A 16,973-nucleotide genomic window follows, 5' to 3' on the forward strand; every position below is an offset into this window, starting at 1 on the left:
CAGGCAGATTTCTTTATCAGCTGAGCTACCAGAGAAGCCCATTGAGAAGACAAATCTATTCTATTAGCTACACACTGATCAGAATTGTGAATCTTAGAACTGGTATTTAGCACTTAAGCCCCCTGGGAAATAAAGTTTTCTTTTTGGATAGAGTGACTTTGGACTTGATATTAATTTTTATTATTGATTTCCATCAATAGAAAGAGGGACTTCTGAGGGAGAAAAGAACTGTCTTGCTCAGAATGTAGGGCAGGTGGCAAGCAAGTATGAGCATCTTAGTGGCTATTTGTTGGGTTTTACTCTTATTAACTCTTGAGAAAAACCACCCAAGAAAATTCAAGGCACAGAAAATATATAGCACTGTGCTTGGGATTTATATGACCTACTTTCATCTTCTGTTCTGGCTCCCATGTGCCATTATTAAGCTCTGATTCTCCAAGAAACCACAGAGGGAAAAGAGGCACATAGGTACAAATTCCAGAGGTCTCCATTATGTTCTGAAGAATAAATTAATCCACTAGGTTGCCAAGAGCCTCCAGTGTTTTCCATTGAGTATAATAGGGTTTACTCTGGTTTCTGACTGCTTTGGTCCTTTATAAAGATCAGTTTTCTTAACAGTATCTCTTTCCCTAGCATGGGGCTATCCCGACAATACAGTTTTCCTTTGCCCAGGAAACTGCAGCTATTTTGATATTCTCCAGAACTCCCGTCTCCCTGTCTCCTTCACTTGTTGCTTGGGAAAGGAAAAGCAATTTCCTTCCTTGGGGAACCCTAATCTTTATTTGTACTTCTATTTTGAAGCAGAACTGAGTAAGTTTTGTTAGGTTGTCATTCGCTGTAACAAAGACAGAAGAAGGAACCCTCTCTATGTACCTTTGGAGAGAGGGAAGTGTGACCAGGGGAAATTAATTGTTTGAAGTAGACTGGAAGCACAGGAACCATCCCACTGTATCATTTGCTGTCAATACCTTTCTTCATTCCTTTTGCTGGTTAGATGTTTTCTTTATGTACAACAGCCTGGGATTTCTGCAGTTGGAGATTCTCTTTATGATAGTCTTGGTATTCCTCTGGTCTTTTGGTAAAGGCATTTGACCTAATCATGATAAGCTGATGAGCTGGCTTCATCTATAGAGTGGAACAGGGACTGTTGGCGGAGAAAAGTATGAATGCTGAAGCTGAGGGCAGAGTTGGCTCATGGAACATTTTATCTGTTCTCTGAGTTTCTTGTCCCAGTACATCGACAAATTTGTTTTTGTTTAAAGACTTTCCCACACAAGTGTCTGCCAAGTTCAGAAGACTGCTTTTTGAGATTGATCTTGGTTTTCTTGGAACAAGAGCTGAGATCATATAATAAGCTCAATTGGTCTTAGTGAGTAAAAGTTGGGAGATTTTATTTCCATACACAGCAGCCAGATCTGGGCATAGAATAAAAAAGGTCTGGACACTAGGTGGGTATGGGTGGGAAATGCAAGGAAAGAACTGGTGAAAGGAGGCTTTCACGTGTGTCTGCTTTCCCCACTTGATTTTAAAACTGTTTAGGTCACTCGGAAGTAAGGCACTGAGCTTGTAATGTTCCATACTGAGACTGATGTTGGTCATACTCTTATATAATTTAAATTAGGCTCTGTTGTGCGTGCTCAGTATTGTCCAACTCTTTGTGACCCCATGGCCAGTAGCCCACCAGACTCCATTGTCCCTGGAATTTTCCAGGCAAGAATATTGGAGTGGGTTGCCATTTCCTGCCACAGGGAATATTCCCAACCCAGGGATCAAACCAGTTTATTAGAAAAGTCTTTCCGTTTCTGATCTCTGGATTGGTAGAGATATTGTCAACATACAAAGAAGTTCCAAAGTGTCCTCTTAGAGTTAGACTAGAAGACTCCTTTGAGGCATAAAAACCACTCCACTGTGATAATCCCACTTGCTGGGAGCTCCTTAAAAAAAAAGAAAAGTCTACAAAAAATGTAATTTAATGGACATAAATTAGACTGTTCTTAGTGAAAGCAGGAGATAAATATCACGGTAAGATCACATTGTGTGCTGGGTTGTTATTTGAAAAGGGACATGGGATCTGGCGGGCTGGGAAATGGCTCTGCCTTGATGAAGGAAGGCATTGATGGATCATTATGGGATGCCACATGTTCCTTGAGATTGGTTTGCTGCTTTAGGCCGCATGAAAGTTGAATGAGAATGAGAGGAACTTGGAAGCTTATCGGAGACAGAAGTGTAGGGGATCACAGTGGCCATGGTGAATGTGAACCCTAGCATAGGCTTTCAGGGAGGAAATGGATGTCTGCCATGCCCACAATCAAACAGCAGCATTGCCTGGAGAACTTACTAATGTCTGCAAATCCCAGCCAAATGTCTGCTAGCACTTCGAGGTTGGAGGGTGTGTATATAAACACACACACTCCTTCCCTGACTACTCTTATGACAAAGAATAAGTAAGATGGAAACTGAAAGTCTAGATATCAGAAACTTGCTTGTTAGTTGCTCATTTGTGTCTGACTCTTCGCAATACGTTGGACTGTAGCTCACCAGGCTCCTCTGTCCGTGGGGTTTTTCAGGCAAGAATACTGGAGTGGGTAGCCATTTCCTTCTCTGGGAAATCTTCCTGACCGAGGGATCAAACCTGCATTTCCTGCATTGCAGGCGGATTCTTTATCACTGAGCCTTAAAAGGGCGGCTTAATGCTAATACTTAATACTTGGAAAGAGTGATCTAGCCAGCCCCAGGCCACTGCTGCTCCTCTGTAGGCTGTCCTCTAAATTATCTGGCATAGAGAAGGATTTCTGGCTCCCAGAGGAAAAGAATGAAAAAAAAAAAAAAAAGACGCTGATTTGTACATGTCTAATTCCTCTCCCAAAGTCATCAAATTGTGTAACTCACTCTATATCCACCATGAAAAGTAAGGGATATGCCAAGAAACCAGAAGTACTTGGAAAAAAATCCTTCCTCAAAGCAATGAGAGAAGTGGGCAAGATGTATTCTTCCTTTTAACAAGTTCTCTTGGCATAGACACGGGCATTTGGGGACTTCTCTGCTGGTCCAATGGTTAGAGCTTCACCTTCCAAAGCAGAGGAGGTGGTCTTGATCCCTGGTCAAAGAGCTAAGATCCTACATGCCTCATGACCGAAAAACCAAAACATAAAAAGAGAAGCAATATTGTGGTATACCAGCGTTTTCATGATTGGCAATATCAGCAGTAAGAAAATTACATCTGCTTTGGGGACTATAGCATGAGAACAGAGAAAATAAATGTTTAAAAAGTAATCATTTCCTCAGCATTGTTAGTGCTTTCCAGTGTTTTCAGAATGCCAGGAGGTGTTGTGATTACATTAATCCATGAAGGTAATGCAAGAAAAAAAAGTTATGAGAATAAGATAAATTAATATATTATCAAAGAATAGGAGCTGGTCAGTCAGGAGACAGTTTTTGAACACTCACAGCTCGTAATGAGTTTGTGACCTAATGGAGAAGACAGAAACTAACCAATGCAAAAGAAATAGACATTTGCAAGTATAAAATTTTACTGTTAAGTCAATGAGGGTTAAGTCAGTGTTTTTGCTCGCAGGCAGGGTTAACCAGGCAGAGTTTCCAAGGAAAGTGAATCTTGATCTGTGATGACAAAGAGATGGGGGATGTGGAAACAGTGGCCTTGAGTTTCCAGGCATATGGTGAAAATCCATAGAAGCATGCTAGAGAGTTGCTGATGTCATCCAAGTTTGAACGTGAAGTATTATGATGCTGCTGCCGCTGCTGCTGTTGATGGAAGGAAGATAAACGTTGTGACAGACGCCCACAATATTTTTGGCAAGAAATAAAATTCCATTTAGTATGAGGCATTTCAAGGGAATGACCTTTAGCATGCACATATGGCATATTTTTGGCTCATTGCAAAACTATGGGGTTTGGGATCTATACAAATATGGAAGGCATCAGGTGAAATGCAATACATTGTTTCTTGGCCAATGGAATTGACAAAGTGAAAACTGCAACAATTCCCCACCTAAACAACAGAAATAACACCCAAAATACCAGCAAGGGCTTTCCCCTCAAAAAAGAAAAGTGAGAAAAGCACTAAAAACATATGCTAAAGATTACCTATATTGTTACTTCTAATTCTCTTTTCAGTCTGAAATCAAATGCATAGTTTCTTCAATGTGATAAGAGAAATGCTTCTGTTTGTTCACTAAAGTCAAAGAGACAGTGAGGGTCAATGAGATATCCCCAGTCAAGTTCTCATGTAGATCTTCTAATTTCTACTATTATCACAATAAAGACCTAGTACACATCATGATTTCTTACTTTTTAAAAAAATTTTTATTTAATAAATGGTACAAAGCACAATGCCAAAAACATTAACAGTTAAAATTTCACCAAATGAAAAAATACTATAGAATACACAGTTGTAAAAAGCTACATTAAGTTATTTTACAACTGCCTCAAGCTGCAAAAAGAAAAAAACCCCAATGCCATACCTAAGTTATCCCTCTCTCAAAGTAATGCCATTTATGTTATAAACCATGAGCACCCCGTCAAAAGACGGGAACTGCTTTTGTTAATTCATATATATATATATATATGAATTATATATATATATGACTATATCACTTTGCTATATACCTGAAACAGAACACTGTAAATGAAATATAGTACAATATAAAATAAAAATAAGTAACAGACCTTTGGGGCTTTACACAGAGGTAGAGTTCTAATCAGAGGGATAACAGCACCACAGCCGTACTGAATCCTCATGAAGGAGGCACACGAATGACTGAATTACAAGAGTTACAGGAATGACAGCTGCTCACTTCCCAGAAACTACAGCTAACAGAAAACCAACAAAGGCATGAGATACAGACGATTTACTTCTTACTTTTAACTTATTTGCCTTTCAATTTACCCAGCTCAAGGCTACTAATAGTCCTACAATACTTATTCTTTGCCAATCTGAATTGTTAAAATAATTTTCTATTCTCTATAATAGGTGAATTCATTAGCCTAATAGTCAAAATTATATATAAGGTGGGCCTATTTTTCTCTTTTTCTTTTCTTATTCTTTTTTTTGTTTTGTTTTGCTTTTTGAGGTCTTTTAATTGACAGTTCTCCATATACACAGATACCCTTTCAGCTCTTCTCCAGTGTAAGTAAAGTATGAGCACTTAACTCTCGTTTCTCAACAGGACAAGATGGGCCTATTTTTTTTTAATTTAATTCCCTTATTTCATCATACAGATTTCTCCTGTATGATTGCTCTTACTGATTTACTCATTGTTTCTGTAAACAGCTCATTGAACTTTTTCTTCACTAGATCTTTGCTCACTCTAGTCTCTCTTATCCCACCGTTCCCTCTGTCCGCCTCCTTCCCTAAGTACAGATTCAGCTAAAATCTACCTTTTGTATGAAATTCTCTCTCAATACTGCAGTCAGGTTTCCTTTTTACTGTATGTACTACTTATGCATCTTAGATCAGCTATCAACTTATGCCTACAGCGAGAAGAGCAGAGCCTTATGAATAGACATGGTCTGTGGATGGGACCATTCCCAGAGAAGGATGAAGTCATCACCGGTGACAGGGTCACTGCTGGGAAAGGTAGCCTCATGCATGCAGTCTTTTGACTCCTATTTGGCAACTTAAAAATGAGCCTTAGGCCTGGAACTCTTCTTTACCAAGACATAAGGAATCCTCACAGCCTGTGCTGGGCTTGTTCCCTTGTGTCAGAATATCCTTCCCTGTTTTGGACCTTTATTCTGTTCAGTTCAGTTCAGTTGCTCAGTTGTGCCTGAGTCTTTATGACCCCATGGACTGTAGCACACCAGGCTTCCCTGTCCATTACCACCTCCTGAATCTTGCTCAAACTCATGTCCATTGAGTCGGTGATGCCATGTTTAAGCATGTGTCAGATGGCACCACTACTATGATTGTCTCTGTGGAGAGGGGGCAGAATCCTTCATTCTAGGCACAGGAGGAGTACCTGTAGGTCAATCACTCTATGGTGGCTGTCTGCAGGGGTCCTCTGGCCATGGGGGACAAATGCCCATACCAAAGCTGACCGACCTTGTTCTGCTCTTCTCTGTGTGAGTAATGAGGTGTTCCATAGTGACTCTGATACCAAGATGCAGTTGGCAGAAGTGTTTGGACTCCTACTCCTGGTGACAGGCAACGAGTGTCACTTGCTTGACAGTTACCAAAAAAAAAAAGTTGTCTAATGAAGAATTGATGTTTTTGAACTGTGGTGCTGGAGAAGACTCTTGAGAGTCCCTTGGACTGCAAGGAGATCCAACCAGTCCATTCTGGAGGAGATCAATCCTGGGTGTTCATTGGAAGGACTGATGCTAAAGCTGAAACTCCGATACTTTGGCCACCTCATGCGACGAGTTGACTCACTGGAAAAGACTCTGATGCTGGGAAGGATTGGGGGCGGGAGAAGAAGGGGACGACAGAGAATGAGATGGCTGGATGGCATCACCGACTCTATGGACATGAGTTTGAGTGAACTCCGGGAGCTGGTGATGGACAGGGAGGCCTGGCGTGCTGTGATTCATGGGGTCGCAAAGAGTCGGACACGAGAGAGCGACTGAACTGAACTGAATGTGAATGATACAAAAAATAAAGCCAAAAAACAAAATGCATGGGTTACCCTGGTATAAAGCCTACAATCTGCAGGAAGTGTGTTTTTCTTGACCTGAGTTCCAGGACTTTGATTTTAACAATTAATTACATTTCCTGGTAGATGAAGATTCGAAGATGAACCAGATCAAGGGTGAAAGACAGACTTCAGCTGAACTACTTTGCTGAGTCATATTCTAAAGCAGGATATCTAATAAGCAAAGGAAAAGAATAGATACCAAGGCATCAACAATCATTCTAGAAAATAGGTTTTGAAAACAAAACGTGCCTACTGCAGGAAGTCTCTCTTTCCAATTATTCGTACTATACAGCATCTCTGAAAACTAAGGCAGGTAGGCTAACAGTCTACAATCATTCTCAGACACTTTGCCAAATAATTTTGCAATAATGTTTAAGGAATTTTGAAAATTAGTCTTTAGTTTGAAGGCTCCTTTTGTGTGGTTAAAATACCATTTGGGGGGAAAACTAAGTTCCAATGGGAAAAGAATGTAGTTTGGGTTATGGGTCAAGTTGGGAGTATCGGGTAAAGGAAGAAGGAATGATGTCACAGTGAAGCAAACTTAATTCAGGAAAAAAATGCCTCAGTTCCCAGAATATTTGCTAGGGAAAGGTGGAAAGAAGAGAGGGAGCTACCCACACAAATTTTGCTGGCTTACACTTGATATGCCTAAAGGATGAGTTATAACAATAACAGTATCAGATGTGCCGTTATAATCAACTTTTGATGATAAAAATATAAGAATATAAAGATTTTTTCCATAGTTTGTATTAGTTTTTATGGTTTAACTCTTTTTACATTTGAATCTTTGATCCATCTGGAATTAATTTTATTGTGGTATATGAGGTTGGTATCCAATTTAACTAATTTCCAATTGTAATTCGGTTATCTCAATAATAAATATTGAATAAGCAATCATTTCCCCACTGATTCAAACTGACATTTATAATAACAAAATAACCCCTTATGTCTATTGTAGTTTACTATCAGCCTTTCTAGAATATTACTGTGATATTTTCTATCACACTTTATTTCTCTGTTTATACATGAATTAGAGTTAAACTCATGCTCAGTCATTTCAGTCATGTCCAACTCTTTGTGACCCCATGGACTGTAGCCCGCCAGGCCCCCCTATCCATGGGGATTTTCAGGCAGGGATACCAGAGTGGGTTGCTGTGCCCTCTCCAGGGGATCTTCCTGCCAGGAACTGAACCTGTGTCTCCTCCATTGCAGGCAGATTCTTTTACCTCTGAGCTACCAGGGAAGCCCTAGAATTACACTATGGTAGGCAAAATAATGCTGTCTCCCAGACATCCACATCCTGTACCCTGGTACCTATTAGTATGTCACCATAAAAGGGATTTAGCTAACATGAAAATGGTAAGGACCTTGAGATTTTTCTTAGATCATCTGAATGGGCAAAATCCAATCACAAGTGTCTTTAAAATTAGAGAAACTCTTCCATCTCTGTTCTGAGTAAGAGATAAGTATGACTACAGAAAAATGGCTAGAGAAATGCAACATTGTTGGCTTTGAAGATAGAAGCAGGGGACCAGGAGCCAAGGAAAGTGATGACCTTAAGAAGGTAGAAAAGCTAAGGAAATGAATTCTCCCTAGAACCTCTAGAGAAGAACACAGCCTGCCCCCATCTTGATTTTAATCCAGGAAGGTCCACTTCAGACTTCTGACCTCCAGAAATATAACAAATGTGTGTTGTTTCAGTTTGTGATAATTCTTTACAGAAGCAATAGGAAATGAATACATGCGCAATTTTAATGTTCTAATATCAGGCAGAACTAGTTTAACCCCTGCCCTATAACTTAAAAAAAAAAACAATTTTGTCTAGTCAACATCTGTCACCATACATTAGTTACAAATTTTTTTCTTGGGAGGACAACTTTTAAGAGTTGCTCTTTTAGCCACTTTCAAACACAATATAGTATTATTAACTATAGTCACCATGCTGTACATTATATCCCTATGACTTAACTTATTTTGAAACTAAAAGTTTGTACCTTTTGACCCCCTTCAGCCATTTTTATCCCCCCTTCCCACTTCCTCCCCACTCTGGCAGCTACCAATAGCTTCTTTGTATCTGTGAGTTTGTTTTATTTTTGTTTAGAAGTAGAAGTGAGATGATACGTATTTGTTTTTCTCAGTCTGACTTACTTCACTTAGCAAAATACCCTTAAGGTCCATCTTTTGTCACAAATGGCAAGATGGCCTTCATTTTTATGGCTGAATAAGATTCCACTGTGTTTCCATGTTTCACTAATCTATTTGTCTGTTTTTACACCAATGCCATACTGTTTTGATTATTATAGTTAGAAACCAGGGAGCGTGATGTTTCCACCTTTGTTCTTTCTTAAGATTGCTTGGAATATTTGGGGTCTTCAGTGGTTCTACACATATTTTAGGATTGTTTGTTCTATTTCAATGAAAAATGCCTTTGAAATTTTCATAAGAATTTCATTGAATCTTTACATAGTTTGGAGGAGTTTGGGCATTTTATTAATATTAATACTTCCAATCCATAAGCATGGAATATCTTTCCATTTGTTAGTGTCTTCAGTATTTTTCATTAATGTCTAATTTGCAGTGTACAGGTCTTTCAGATCCTTGGTTAAATTTATTTCCTGGTATTTTATTCTTTTTGAGGGGATTGTAAATGAGATTTTTAAAAAATTTCTCTTTCTGATAGTTTGTTATTAGTGTATAAAAACATGACAGATTTTTGCATATTAATTTTGTAAATTGCAACGTCACTTAATTTCTGTATTTTTCTAACAGCAACTAATAACTGCTCATAACTTACTTTTCCTCTCAATTAGTAGTGGTGTGGAGAAGCAGATCAAGAACATCCATCATATGCTATTACTTACATAAATTATAAGTAAGTTTTTATTGTAATATAGGCATTATCATTTGGATACATTTGTTATAGCAATTTCTTCTTCTTCTTCAGTCACTCAGTTGTGTACGACTCTCCGCGACCCCATGAATCACAGCACGCCAGGCCTCCCTGTCCATCACCAACTCCCGGAGTTCACTCAAACTCATGTCCACAGAGTCAGTGATGCCATCCAGCCATCTCATTCTCCGTCGTCCCCATCTCCTCCTGCCCCCAAACTTTCCCAGCATCAGAGTCTCTTCCAGTGAGTCAACTCGTCACATGAGGTGGCCAAAGTATTGCAGTTTCAGCTTTAGCATCAGTCCTTCCAATGAACACCCAGGATTGATCTCCTTTAGAATGGACTGCTTGGATCTCCTTGCAGTCCAAGGGACTCTCAAGAGTCTTCTCCAACACCACAGTTCAAAAGCATCAATTCTTCGGTGATCAGCTTTCTTCACAGTCCAACTCTCACATCCATACATGACCACGGGAAAAACCATAGCCTTGACTAGATGGACCTTGGTTGGCAAAGTAATGTCTCTGCTTTTTAATATACTATCAAGGTTGGTCATAACTTTCCTTCCAAGGAATAAGCACCTTTTAATTTCATGGCTGCAATCAGCATCTGCAGTGATTTTGGAGCCCAAAAAATAAAGTCTGACACTGTTTCCACTGTTTTTCCATCTATTTCCCATGAAGTGATGGGACCAGATGCCATGATCTTTGTTTTCTGAATGTTGAGCTTCAAGCCAACCTTTTCACTCTCCTCTTTCACTTTCATCAAGAGGTCTTTGAGTTCCTCTTCACTTTCTGCCATAAGGGTGGTGTCATCTGCATATCTGAGGTTATTGATATTTCTCCCGGCAATCTTGATCCCAGCTTGTGCTTCTTCCAGCCCAGCGTTCCTCATGATGTACTCTGCATATAAGTTAAATAAGCAAGGTGATAATATACAGCCTTGACGTACTCCTTTTCCTATTTGGAACCAGTCTGTTGTTCCATGTCCAGTTCTGATTGTTGCTTCCTGACCTGCATACAGGTTTCTCAAGAGGCAGGTCAGGTGGTCTGGTATTCCCATCTCTTTCAGAATTTTCCACAGTTTATTGTGATCCACACAGTCAAAGGCAATTTAGCCTACCCTAATTACAAACCTTGCATTACTATGTTGTTGGGCAGTTTGTTTTCATCAACAACAGGTGTTTAATTATATCAATTTTTTAAGCATATGCAAAATGATCAAATTATTTTTTATTGTATTAATATGGTGGTTTTTATTGATATACTTTCTAATATGAAATCTTACTTGAATTTCTAGGATATTTGTCAGTCGACCATGGTATACTATTCTTTTATTTATTTATTTATTCTTATAAAATGTAATACATGGTACAAAGCACAATGCCATAAACATTAACAGTTAAAATATCACCAAATGAAAAAAATACTATAGAATATACAGTTGCAAAGAGCTACATTATTTTACAACTGCCTCAAGCTGCAAAAAGAAAAAAAACCCAATGCCTTACCTAAGTTATCCCTCTCTCAAAATAATGCCATTTATATTATAAACCACGAACTCCCCATCAAAAGACGGGAACTGCTTTTGTTAATTCATATATATATACATATATATATATGACTTTATCACTTTGCTATACACCTGAAACAAACACAACACTATAAATAAAATATGGTACAATATAAAATAAAAATAAGTAACAGATCTTTGGGGCCTTACACTGAGTTAGAGTTCCTATCAGAGGGATAACAGCACCACAGCCGTACTAAATCCTCATGAAGGAGGCACACGAATGACTGGATTACAAGAGTTACAGATATGAGAGCTGCTCATTTCCCAGAAACTACAGCTCACAGAAAGCCAACAAAGGCACGAGATACAGACCATTCACTTATGAATGTGTAAAACTCAAGAAAGTCCACATCACTCCTATAACATGTCGAAAGTGCCTCAGAATTCACACAATACCAACTTTCTCATGGTTCTGGTTAAATTACATATACCAGTTTATAACAAATGGCAAAATCTGTAACTCTGTTCAAAGTTTTAAAAACTTACTTAAGAATAATTTCTTTTATTTCTATGCCACCTTTATAGTTCTGGTTTCTCATTTCTTAATTAGTAAATTCAGCATGCAGGTTCTATCCCAGGCATATTCTTTTAATATGCTATGGATTCTGTCTAAAATATTTTCAGTCAGTTCAGTTCAGTTCAGTCGCTCTCTCGTGTCCGACTCTTTGCGACTCCATGAATCACAGCACGCCAGGCCTCCCTGTCTATCACCAGCTCCCGGAGTTCACTCAAACTCATGTCCACAGAGTCAGTGATGCCATCCAGCCATCTCATTCTCTGTAGTCCCCGTCTCCTCCCTCCCCCAATCCTTCCCAGCATCAGAGTCTTTTCCAGTGAGTCAACTCGTCGCATGAGGTGGCCAAAGTATTGGAGTTTCAGCTTTAGCATCAGTCCTTCCAATGAACACCCAGAATTGATCTCCTTTAGAATGAAAATCCAAAATTTTCTTATGTTGTTCTTTTCAGTTTTGGTGTCAATCTAATAAATTGAATTTAATGGATTGCCTTCTATGGTAGGCAAATTCTAAGATGACCACACTTCCTGGTATTCTTGCTCCTGTGCAATCTCCATTTCTTGAATGTGGATTGAATTTATAGACTTATTTCTATTGAATCAGACATGGCAGTAGCCATGGAAAGTTATTTCCAAGATTAGATTCTTAAAATAATGCATCTTCCATGTTGTAGACTCTCTCAGGTTCTCATGTTGGGAGAATTCAGCTGCTATGTCATGAGGCAATCCCATGGAGAAGCCATCATGAGTGAACTTGGAAGTAGATCTTCTGGTGTCCACCAAAAGTCATGTGAATTAGCTTGGTAATAGATCCCCCTCCAGCTGAACCTCAAGGTGACTACAGCCCTTGCCAACATCTTGAGTATAGCCTGGTGAGATATCCTGACCCAGAACCATCCAGGTAAGCTACTCCTAGGTTTCTGACCATCAGAAACTTTGAGATAATAAAGTTTGTTGTTCGCAATTACTAAGTTTTGAGGCAGCATCTTAAGCAACAATGGATAACTCATGCACCTTCTTTTTATATATTCTGAATAAGTTTAAGTAATACAAGAGTTACCTGTTTTTTAAAACTCTGGTTCAAATTTCCTATGAAAACCTCTTACTGTGGTGCTTTCTTGTGATTTTAGTTCTAGAGTAGTAAGGTTTACCAATTTTTCTTGGTTTATTATTTGTAATAATATGTTCTGACAGTCAGAATTAAGAGGTATCTTTCGAGTTATCTCTATTTAAAACAAATTCTTTAATGCAATTTAACTTCCTCCTTACCACTCCATGGTTTTTGGTCTTTGTTATTTTTACCATAGGTTTCAGATAAAACATATTACGTTTATAAGGCTTCCCTTGTACCTTAGTCGGTAAAGAATCTGCCTGCAGTTCAGGAGGCCTGGGTTTGCTCCCTGGGTTGGGAAGATCCCCTGGAGAAAGAGATGGCAACCCACGCTAGTATCCTTGCCTGGAAAATCTCATGAACAGAAGAGCCTAGTGGGCTGCAGTCCATGGGGTCGCAAAGAGATAGGCACGACTGGGCGACTAACAATTATTACGTTTATATGTTGTATGTTTATTTAAAATAATATAAATCTACATTGTTTTGTTTTAAAAATATTTATGTATTTATCTGGCTTCGTTGGGTCTTAGTTGTAGCATGCAGATCTTTAGTCTCAGCATGCAAACTCTTAGTTGTGACATGTGGGATATATTCCTTGACCTGGGATCGAACCAGGGCCCCTGCATTGGGAGCACAGAGTTTTACCACTGGACCACCAGGGAAGTCCCTACACTCAGGGACTTTTAATAACTATTTTCCAAGTGTTTTTACTATTTAATAATTATATAATGGTGGCTTGAACACATACAAAGGTAGGCAGAACAATATAATGAACACATACCCATATCTTGCCCCAACGACCATGAATCCATGGTGAATTCTAGACTTTTCACTCTCCCATCCACTCCCTATATTATTTTGAAACAAATCCAAGATACCATATTTAATTCATAAATATTTCAATATGTATCCTTAAATGTCAGAACTTTTAAAATAACCATAGAGACATTATCAAAACTGAAAAATTAATATCTTAATTTTCTCTATCACTCAGTATTTACATTTTTGGTTATTACATAAAAGTCGTGTATTTTTTGCTGTTTCTATAGTTTTTCAATTTGAGAATGTTATATAAATGAAATCATACAGTGTACAATTTGGGGGGATTGGCTTTTTTAACTTAGCATAATTTCCTTGCAAGTTATCTAGGCTGTCATGTGTGTCAATAGTTTGTTTCTTTTATTAACTAAGTAGTATTCCATAGTATGGATATACCACAGTTTCTCGGACCATTCACCCATTGAAGATCACCTGGGTTGTTTTTAGTTTTTGGCTATTAAAAAAAGCTATGATGAACATTTGTGTACAGGTTTGTATGAACACAAGTTTTCACTTTTCTGGGATAAATGCCCAAGTGTGTAGTCCTGCCCAAGTGCTGGGTCCTGTGGTAACTGCATGTTTAATTATATTCACTCTTTACCTTTTAAGTGGTATAATTAGATCATTTATATCTAAGGTAATTATTGGTATGTTAAGACTGAAGTCTGCCATTTGTTACCTGTTTTCTGTTTATTTCCTTGTTTTTAAATCCTCTCTTCTCTCTGTTTGTCTTCTATGTATTATTTGCACATATTTTCAGAATACCATTTTAAATTATTTTTAATGTTTTTGAGTATATCTCTTAGTTTAATTTTCTTAGTGGTTGCTCTGCGTATTACAATATGCATTTGTGACATCACATTCTAGTAACATTTTACAACTTCAAATGAAATGTGGAAATCTTATTTTAATTTAGGTTTCTTCACTTTGCCCACGTTTAATTATCTTAAAAGTCATATAGTGTCATAATTTTTCTTTCCAGTCATCAAAAATGATTTCTAAAGCTCATGAGGAGAAAGATAGACTATTGTAGATATATATAGTCTTGGTTTTTTTAAATGGAAGTATAGTTTATTTACAATATTCTATTAGTTTCAGATGATTCAGTATTTTTATAGATTGTACTCCATTAAAAATTATTATAAAATAATGGCTATAATTCCCTGTGCCGTACAACATATGCTTTTTGTTATCTATTTTATACTAGTCGTTGGTATCTCTTAATCCCACACCCCTGTCTTGCCCCTGCACTCTTCCTTCTTTCCACTAATAACCACTAGTTCATTTTCTGTATCTGTGAGTCTGTTTCTGTTTTGCTATATACATAGTTTTTTATGAATCCACAAGTAAATGATATACTGTGTTTGTATTTCTCTGTTAGACTTATTTCACTAGGCATAATACTCTCTAGGTCCATTCACATTGAAGAAAACGGCAGGATTTCATTCTTATAGCTAAGATCAATCCTGGGTGTTCATTGGAAGGACTGATGCTAAAGCTGAAACTCCAATACTCTGGCCACCTCATGCGACAAGTTGACTCACTGGAAAAGACTCTGATGCTGGGAAGGATTGGGGGCAGGAGGAGACGGGGATGACAGAGAATGAGATGGCTGGATGGCATCACCGACTCCATGGACATGAGTTTGAGTGAACTCCGGGAGTTGGTGATGGACAGGGAGGCCTGGCATGCTGTGATTCATGGGGTCGCAAAGAGTCGGACACGACTGAGCGACTGAACTGAACTGAACTGAACTGATATTCATATCTTACAATAGTCAAGATGTGGAAACAACTTAGTGTCTTCAACAGATGAAAGATAAGAAAGATGTAATATATATCACATATATAGATCGATCTGCTGCTGCCAAGTCACTTCAGTCGTGTCCGACTCTGTGTGACCCCATAGGCGGAAGCCCACCAGGCTCCCCCGTCCCTGGGATTCTCCAGGCAAGAACACTGGAGTGGGTTGCCATTTCCTTCTCCAATGTGTGAAAGTGAAAAGTGAAAGTGAAGTTGCTCAGTCGTGTCCGACCCTTAGCGACCCCACAGACTGCAGCCTACCAGGCTCCTCCATCCATGGAATTTTCTAGGCATATATATAGATCGATCTATCTATCTATATATCTGTTTCCTCATTACTTAGGAGTAAGGGAGTACACAAAAACTCACAGGCTCCACACAGCAAAAAGAGAAAGTTTTGCTATCTTTGTCCCCGGTTGGAAGCACAAAAGTGCCAATGCTACCCTTCTACCTACTTATTGCACATTTTTTCCTGGAAGTTGTGGCCTCTGAATGCATGTAAGGAGATGGGCAACAGAAAAAGATGTAGAATATTTCTCTAGCTGCCTCAGAATTCTTGGTCTATGTAACAAAGAAATTGTTATAGAATTTTTCAAATTCATGTTGAATTTGGGCCCTGAGTCATAGGGCAGGAAGTAGAAGCAGTTTGGCATGTATTTTTACTCCTTTTTATTTTTAGTTGGACTTCTATTTCATCAGATGTCTAGGTATGCCTCCATTGTAATCAGGGGAATTACATAATTTTTCAGAGTCCCATGTTTTCAAATATTTTTCTATCAAACTATAGTTTTAAGGACTAATTAATTTCCCCCAATAATTGATTCATAAAAATCATGTCCCGTGCTAACCAGAGGTTTCAATAGGTATGAAGCAATCAGGATTATATGAGGACTTAGTAAAACTCAAAATCAAAGAAAGCAGATTGTTTGCTAATTGTAACCTTGTAAGAGATGTAAAATTGCCATTAGGACTTTAGAAACATGGACAATCTATCACAACAGCCCATTTTTAACTCAAGAAGGCCTAGCCGTCTGGGGACCTTATGGCCAAAAATTGCTGTACCTTCAGGGATCTGAGGTGGCAGAAACTGGGCAGAGGTTGGGTTGATCAGCATGGCGAGACAGCAAACTCCCAGTGTGCTGGTATGTACTTAAGAGACTAGGGTCACCACTTTAAGCTTTAAATTAGATTAAACACAGGATGTACTGGTCTGAGAGATCAATGCTGATGATTAGCTAACTGTGAAGAGTAATGAGCGTACCAGGTGGTGCTAGTAGTAAAGAATCCGCCTGCCAGTGCAGGAGACACTAGAGATGTGGGTTCAATCCCTGGGTTGGGAAGATTCCCCTGGAGGAGGAAATGGCAACCCACTCCAGTATTCTTCTTTGGGCTATTCCATGGACAAAGAAGCCTGATGGGCTACAGTCCGTGAGATCACAAAGAGTCGGACACAACTGAGCAACTGAGCATGCAGTAAGAGTAACATCATGACTTTTTTCAGTTCAACGTTTATCTTTTAAAATACATGTATATTCTTTAACATATATGTATATATGAATTTGTATACACATGCATGTACATACACACACACAGAGTCTCTGAATTAGTTTCA

The sequence above is a fragment of the Moschus berezovskii genome, chromosome 28, assembly GCF_049115385.1.
Source record: "Moschus berezovskii isolate FMDL1 chromosome 28, NW_MosBer_1.0, whole genome shotgun sequence".
Taxonomy (NCBI): domain Eukaryota; kingdom Metazoa; phylum Chordata; class Mammalia; order Artiodactyla; family Moschidae; genus Moschus; species Moschus berezovskii.